The sequence below is a fragment of the Benincasa hispida genome, chromosome 4 (assembly GCF_027475165.1).
Source record: "Benincasa hispida cultivar pf3 chromosome 4, pf3_genome.v1.1, whole genome shotgun sequence".
Lineage (NCBI taxonomy): Eukaryota > Viridiplantae > Streptophyta > Magnoliopsida > Cucurbitales > Cucurbitaceae > Benincasa > Benincasa hispida.
Genome location: NC_143481.1, coordinates 8,033,684 through 8,042,897, shown reverse-complemented (window position 1 = coordinate 8,042,897; position 9,214 = coordinate 8,033,684). Strand labels below are relative to the sequence as shown.

At 32.1% G+C, this 9,214-nt stretch overlaps 1 pseudogene; it reads right to left on the bottom strand.

The window, feature by feature from the left end:
• Positions 1-3,684: 3,684 nt before the first annotated feature.
• On the bottom strand, positions 3,685-7,806 carry LOC150036447 (uncharacterized; annotated as a pseudogene).
• Between the last annotated feature and the right edge of the window lie 1,408 nt (positions 7,807-9,214).

Below are 9,214 nucleotides of genomic sequence, written 5' to 3'. Positions count from 1 at the left end.
GGTTAGGTTAATGGTTTTTTATAACAAAGTATTAGAGTCAATGGAATCGAGAGGTGCACCAGAATAGTTTGACGCATCTGTAGTACCTTTATTATACTCCGATCTAATGTCGATGTATTCCATAAAAAAGAAAGATATGAATCCATATGTACATCGAGAGCTAGAGAAGAGCTTAATCACAAAAGAGATAAGCAAACGGGTAGGTTAATGTTATTTGAACAATCTCACATAAAATTAATTAAAAGTTATTACTTAGTTAACATCACATATTAACAATTAGATAAAAAATAAAGCTAAAGTAAAATATGGTTAAATTTTTTTAAAAAAATGAAGAAAAAAGAAAGCTAAATGTAGCTATTGATTTATTTTATGAATTGGATTTTTTTTTTCCTACTGATGGACAAAAGGGAGTAGGAGGTGTTAAAGAAATGAGAAAGGGTAGAATATGTCATGGAAAGGTGATTTTGGAAAAAGTCTATTTTTAATATTTTTTTTTGAAAAATATCTAAATATTTAAATGGTTATTTATTCGTTTGTTGTTTTCTTCCTACTTTGCCCTCCAACTACTTTACATGCTAATCATAGGTCATCTATTTTTTTTTTCTCGATTTACAACTAGATTCTGATAGTTTTTTTAATTTTATTTAAAAATGGATGATGATTTAAAAATAGATTTTATCTTTTTTTTAATCCATTTGAAATATAGATATTACCCATATCATCATGATGTTTTTAAAGAAATACAATATAATTATTTGAAATTGCACTTATTTTTTCTCTAGTGGATCTCCTTAGTGACACCTCTTGAAGTTGTTAAATTTACACTTTAGGTTCAACAACGAGGACTGTTCTATAATTGTTCAATAGTGAAGTTAAGAATTGGAGCCTGAATATAATTTATAACCACATTAGGAAAAGAAACTAATTCCTCTCCAAATACAATTTTGCTTATGTTATCCTTCTCCCAAAATCAACATTCTCAAGGGATCTAGCATTTTACGTCTCAAACAATGATCTAGAAGTGGGATCATAAAACCTAAAACCCCAAGAGTGCTCAGAATATCCAACAAAATAGCAGCTAATAGTTAAGTCCAATTTTCTTTCATTAGACCTGTAACACTAGAAGAAATTAGGGCTTTAATGTTAGTTTTAAACCGACATTAAAGATAGTGTTATTAAAGGGCTTCAATAACACCAATATTACAGCCTTTAATGTTGGTTCCAACCAACATTGAAAGTCTCAACATTGAAGGTCTTGCAACCGACATTAAAGGTCTTCAGTGATTAAAGGTCTTTAATGTCGGTTGCAACTGACATAAAGCCTTTTTTTTTAATTCTTAACTGACATTGGAGCCTAAATCTGTCCGTTTTTTTAAAATTCCGTTGTCGAATCAATTTTTTTTGGTCAAATAAGTTAAAAACGATATTATATGTTTCGTGTTGGGTCAGGAAATGTTCGTCATTGTTTTATATTAAAAAGTATAAAAAAAAATTGCTTGGCAAGCCCATCAATATTTGTCTTCCACCTATGAATTTATCCACAAACAAGAACCAATATTTCCAATCCATTACATATACTCATTAATATTTGTCTTCCACCTATGAATTTATCCACCAAAATTTACAAAACAATGCCAGAACCAGACTTTCATGGAATACAGCTTACACCAAAACCATCATTTCTCTCATTCACAAATATCAATTAATACTAATTCCATGAATAAATAAGAATCACAATACCAAAATCACAATACCATGAATACAGCTTCCAATAATAAACAGATCATGTCTTCCACCTATGAATTTATCCACAAACAAGAATCACAATACCAGAACTAGACTTTCATAAAATACTTACACCAAAACCATCATTTCTCTCATTCACAAATATCAATTAATACTAATTCCATGAATAAACAAGAATCACAATATCAGAATCACAATACCATGAATATAGCTTCCAATAATAAACAGATCATGTCTTCCACCTATGAATTTATCCACAAACAAGAATCACAATACCAGAACCAGACTTTCATAGAATACTTACACCAAGCCATCATTTCTCTCATTCACAAATATCAATTAGTACTAATTCCATGAATAAACAAGAATCACAATACCAAAATCACAATGCCATGAATACAACTTCCAATAATAAATAGATCATGTCTTCCACCTATGAATTTATCCATAAACAAGAATCACAATACCAGAACCAGACTTTCATAGAATACTTACACCAAGCCATCATTCTCTCATTCACAAATATCATATTAGTACTAATTCCATTCACAAAGATCATGGTTAGATAAATTTACATTCATTCTAAGCTAGCATTTACATTCTATTGAGACAAAAAACAAGAATTACATCCTTACACAAATCGGCCAACAAAACTTGCCCATTGGGTCCGAATTACGTCGATCTCTCCTTACCTATATGCATCTTTTGTATTGAACTACAAAAAGAAAAAGAAAAAAGATAAATTCAACATAAGTTTACGTCCATTTATTATATTAAAGCTAGTACTATATAAAAAATAAATAATTTACATACGAGACTAGTAATAGGAGTAGCAGAATTATGCACTATTTCATGTATATACTTTTGCACATAGTACCCGCATCCTACAGAATCTAATTGACGAGGGCACTGCATATAAAGAAGTTGAAAAAAATTGTTAAATTGTTATAAGAAGTCGAATGAACATAAATTGTTAAAAAATGAATACAAATTTACCTTTACAGGTTTCCATTTTGGAGAAGACCGATAGTGTTGGAGATCGTGCTTGGCTTGCCATATTTTCAATCCACTAAATAGTTTAAAAACATTAGTTAAACATAAATACTTCAATTAAGAGCTAAGAAAGTTCAATTACACTTACATATTTATAACTCCATGAAAATCCTCTTGAACCTTGCTTCGAAGATAATTCAAAACATAAACACAATTTTCTTGTAGATTGATTACAATCAATACCCGATGATAACTATAATAAGCAACAACTTTTAAATATTAGTACGTGTATAATGAAAATTAAAAATAACTTAAGAACTTGTATCTACTTACCCTGTGTTATATGGAATGAGGACTTATTGGTCTAAATTAGCCAATTCTAGTTGATTGGCTAAATTTCTAGATCGGATATCTTGAGACTTCACGTGTGGCGAGATTCTTGCTTGATCAATTATAAAAAACTTCTTTGTATATCATGACCACATTTATCCTAATGATATCTAAACAAAGTAAAAGTTATTATTTATAAACATGAAACAAAGTATACATGAGTGAATCTAGATGAGTAATACTTACGCAATATATGTCAAAATACACATGTAGCGTATTTCAACCATATTGCAATATTGGAGTAGATCATCGCAGCCTAAATAAATAAATTTGTCTCTTCCAAATATATGCTCATCCGAAGAGATACGGATCATGTCTACATCGTTCATATGTATAGCATGGCTGTTCAATAATTTGCTAGTACCATTAGTGTTAGTATATTTGGAAGACTGGTTGAAGCTTTTAATTGGTGAATGATCCTACCATAACCAAAGTTACAAAAATTCAAAGTAGGAAAAATAATAAATAACCAAACTCATAAACTGAAAAAGAAACATACTTTTTTCTCGTCAACCATAACTACAAGTTCACGGGGCCATTTTATGAAGTTGCCCATTAGTGCTTTAAGAACTCTATTTTACCCTTCACAGGAATTGGTATAGGCAAATCTTCTCCAATGACAATCTCAATCAGAACTTTAACAGTTAAGCTTGACACATCATCATCAAATGTTGTGACTACTGCAACAATATTATCTACAGTTCCTATAGACAAGTGGCATGGTCTCCCCTTAATAAATTTAAAAGAACTTATGTCATGCATGGTTAAGCACGTACAATATGATTAAAATTTAAAATTCATAATAAATAAATTACCTCCAAATCTTCTTTAGACATCTTCTCAATATCTTCTTCTTTAGACATCTTCTCAGTATCTTCTTAAGATGCACTTAGTGCAACACTTCCAACAGATAATTTGGACTGATGAGATTGTCTGCTGTGAGTTCTTTCTCTTGACACTTTACCATGTCGAACATTTTTTTTTTGCCTAGAGCCTCCTTCAATTTCTTGGCTCATAGAGGACTTTAGTTTTAATAATTTGAAATATTGAGAATGGGAAACAAAATCACTCATTCCTCTAACACGTCCCCAATGTTCTTCCATACCCAATGCTTCGGTGAGAACATCTTCACCTTCATGAACTTTAGCCAATTTATCCTGTAAAACATATTACAATTTTCACACAATATCCATATCATCTTAAACTTATATATATGTCATCTTATATTTTGCATAATATATACTTACAATCCGATTGGCACATTCTCGAGTAACTTCATCAAAGTATTCATTATTCTTTCCTTTTCTTGCTTCTTTCCATAAAGTCGCCCGATAAGAAGAGTCATTCGATAGGTTCTACATGAACATACATATTTAATTAGTATAAACATATTAGAATAAAATATTTAATTTAAGTCGAATAACTCACTAATTCTTGGGTAATATTTGCATAGCCCTTCCGAGAAATGTGGTGATTATATACACATTTCGCATGTCTTTCTTTTTTAACACGACTGATTTTCTGTACAACAAATCTAGATGAAGTTACCTATCAAAACAATGATAATGTTGACATATAATTTACTGTGAATGACTTACCTCCCATTCTTCACTCAATCGTTCATTGACGAACGATGTCCAATGATCTTGCTCTATATGAGAATATTGTGGCGGTGGAAATTGCAAGACCGAGGGTTCATCCTTAAATGGAAGTATGAACTTTTGAGTTAACATTGTCTTGAAAGTCCGAAACTTCCTAGATGCAGACATTAGTATACAATGTTTGGACTTAGAGTCCACATTGAACGACATCTGCATAATGAAAAAAGTAGTTAAACAATAAACTAATAAACTACTATGCACATGAATTAAAAGTTTAGAAAACATACCGCTACATAATCAAAAAGTTTGTCTTTTAAATGGTTTGGAACTTTTTTCCAAGAATCATACGTTATAGGAATTTGTTGTCGAACACAAACTCCTATATAACTCTATATCTTCTTTGCTCCAGATCCAACCAGTTGTCCATGTTCATTATAATTGATGGTCAACCGTTGCCCAGATGTCCTTATTTGTGCCAACTCAGACATTGTAGTTGGGCTACGTGGTATACTTATTTTACTATGTTTTTGTGGGATCATATTTCTATCATCCTTGCTGCTACTTGTTGAAGTTTCCATGTCAATCTACCAAAAAAAAATATATATATATTACTCACACAAAAAATATATAATCTTAATATTTAAATACATATAACCATAGTAAATGACATACCATATTTAATACATTATTTATCAACCCATCGACCCTCACAGTCATGTCTAATGTATGTGGATGTTGTATCATCAATCTCAGTAAATGTATCAACATTGGGCATTCTTTGAATACCTCCATAACCACACTCTTGTAGCATATCTCCTATTTCATCTTCATAAAAATCATCCTTAATTGTTCGTTGTGGAGATGCTAAAACAATTGACCAACCCGAATTTGTGGGATCTTTTACATAGAACACTTGTTTTGCTTGAGAGGCTAAAATAAATGGGTCTGATTTATGTCCAATACGATTGAGGTCCACAATAGTAAACCCAAACTCGTCTGTTTTGACTCCAGTTCTATTCTCAACCCAATTACATTTGAATAAAATAAATGATAATCCATGATAGTCAAGCTCCCATATTTCTTGTATTACACCATAAAAGGTCATATCTGACATGACGGGCCTTTTATCTTTAGTACTAGAGACTTGCATTGTGGTAGCCATTATACTAACTCCACTATTTTGGACCCTCCTAACTTCATCGTGATTCTTTGTGTGATAGTAGTAACCATTGACCACATAACCAAAATATTTTGCCACAATTGGACAAGATCCATTAGCTATCCATCTCAAAGAAGGCGATATGGAATTTTTGAGTACTTCGAGATCTAGTGCAACCTATGATATATTTCATAATATTTTAGTAGTTAACATTTAATTATACATCAAATAGTAGGTCTCTAGAGATTACCCGTGTGGACAACCACCGACTGAATGTACGATTATGCTCTTCTTGAAGCCACTTTCTACTTTTATTTTTACCAGAATTGAGCTTAGACAAAATATCTATATATTGCCTATTATAAATGACAAAGTTAGTAGATTATTGAATAATCAAGTAACCTAAAACAAGAATAAGATGAGGATCTACATATTCGACGTAAGGAAGCACATCATTTACATTTTGAATGACATAAAGATGAGCTTGATCCAACTCATCCTTACTCGATCTGATAAAAGAAGTAGCTGACAATGCTCTATCAATGTTTGAATTCGCTTTCTTTGTTGATGAGTTTAGCCCAATAGAATTAACACCATATACGAATTCAGAACAAAACTCTGTAGTCTCTTCAACAATATAACTTTCTCCAACACATCCTTCTAGTCGATTTCTATTTCGTACATAAGTTTTCAACACTTTCATGTATCGTTCAAAAGGATACCTCCACCTCAAATAAACAGGTCCACAAAACTTAACTTCTCTTACGAGATGCACTACAAGGTGTACCATTATTGTGAAGAATGATGGAGGAAAATACTTCTCTAAGAGGCATAGAGTGACAACGATATCCTTTTGCATACCCTTTAACTGAGATGAATCGATCGCCTTGCAACATATAGCATTAAAGAAGAAGCATAGGCGAGTAATTGCAAGTCTTACATGTTTGGGTAAAATATCATGAATGGCTACCGATAATAATTGTTACATAAGAACGTGATGGTCATGCGACTTAAGTCTGTAAAGTTTCAAATCTGTGAGTGAAACTAAACTTTGAATGTTCGATGAATAGCCTTTAGGTACTTTAATTTCTGATAGTACCTTACAAAAGCTCATTTTCTCAGCTCGTATTAATGTATAACATGCGGGAGGTAAAAAGACTTTTTTCTCTCCTACTTGGGGGGCTAACTCTGATCTAATGTTCAGTTCCACCAAATCTAATTGAGTCTTTATTCCATCTTTTGTTTTACTAGGAATATCAAGCAATGTGCCAATAAGATTTGCACATACATTCTTTTCGATGTGCATCACGTCTAAACAATGTCGCACGTCAAGATACTTCCAATATTCTAACTCGAAAAGAATAGATTTTTTTTCCAATAAGTTGAAGTGTTATCTCCACTGTTCTTTTCTTTGATACTTTTCTTACCAAATGAATATTGATACTTACTTGTTTCTGCAAGAATTTCTTCCCCACTCAATGGTTCTGGACCAAATTCTAATTCTTGTGTGCCATTAAAAGCTTTCTTTTGTTTCCTATATGGATGATGGCGGGGTAGAAACTTGTGATGCCCGAGATATGCCATCCTCTTCCCTTTTGGTAAATAAGTGGATGAAGTATTCTCTCCACAAATTGGACATGCATGATATCCTTTAACCGTACAACCACACAAGTTACCATATGCAGGAAAATCATTAATGGTCCATAATAAAATGCCTTTAAGCATGAAACGTTGTTCTTCATATGCATCGTAGCATTCTACCCCATCTTTCCAAAGTTTTTTCAAGTCATCTACTAACGGAGCTAAATAAACATCTATGTTATTTCCCGGTTGTTTAGGACCAGATATTAGTGCAGTCAACATCAGAAATTTTCGCTTCATGCACAACCATGGAGGTAGATTGTACGTCACTAACATCACTAGCTAACAACTATATCTACTACTAAGATCTTCATGTGGATTTATCCCATTTGTCGAAAGAGCAAGACGAAGATTTCTAGGTTCTGCCCCAAACTCTAGCCACAAATTGTCTATTTTTTTCCATGATAGGGCATCTTTGGGGTGTTTTAATAAACCATCTGTTTCTTTTTTTTTTTTTAGCATGACACGTCAATAAACTTGCTGTTTCTTTACTTCGAAACATTCTTCCAAATCTTGGGATTGGGGCAAAATACCACATGACTTTTGCTGGGATATTCTTAGTCCTTTCGTTTAAATTTTTTTGAAGCTTCCATCTTGATGTACCACAAATAGGGCATACATTTGTATTAGAGAGTTCTTTTCTAAACAAGCAACAATCATTTCTACCTGCATGAATCTTCTCGTACTTCATTCCAAGAGTACCCAACATCTTTTTTGCTTCATAAGTAGAAGTTTGAATTTCATTAGGACTAGGTAATATGTCATGAATTAATTCCAACAACTCAATGAAACTCTTATCGCTCCATCCAAATTTAGCTTTTAAATTATATAACTTTACCAATGTAGATATTTTGGAAAAGGTTTTACAATTTAGGTACAATGGTTTCTTCGCATCACCTAATAATTCTTCAAAATTATCGGAATTTCCACTAAAATAGTTATTGTATGCAGCCTCAAACATTCCAATTGTGTCATCAACATCAACATCATCCTCATCAGCTTCGTCTCTTTCACTAGTAGACACATTTTCATTGTTTCTCTTAATCGGTAATGATTCACCATGAAAAACCCATGTCTGGTAACTTTGATCTATACCATTAAAAAATAGGTGTTCTCTTATTTTGTTCACATCTAAAGTCTTTGAATTAACACACTTCAAACATGGACAACTCATGACATTCGGTATATTTGAATGTTGTAGACCATTTTTAATAAACACCTCAACCCCTAAACCATACTCAGCTGACATTCTATTCATTTTCATCCATGACTTATCCATGATTATAAAGTATGCAACTTAATCTACAAAAAAAATAAAATAATAATAACAAAGGAAAATTTAAAAGCATAAAATTATGATTGCAAAATATGCAACACCAACAAATTTAGAACAACTAGACTTTTAAGATAAGCATCTTATAAATATTACCTTGTCCTTGTTATATGTTGTTATGAAGTCCTTTTTGTGTTGGGTGCACCTTCTCCACTTGTCAACCTTCTTAAAACACGTCCAATGCAATCTTTCTATCTTCCTTCCAAATCCCCATGAATCAAAATTTAGCCTTACACGTCAAACTTGAACCTAACAAATGAAAAACTTCACTCAACACCACACAACAACACAAAACCAATGCAGTCACTGGCTTATACTTAGAATTCAAAACTGGCAGTGAATTTTAAGCTA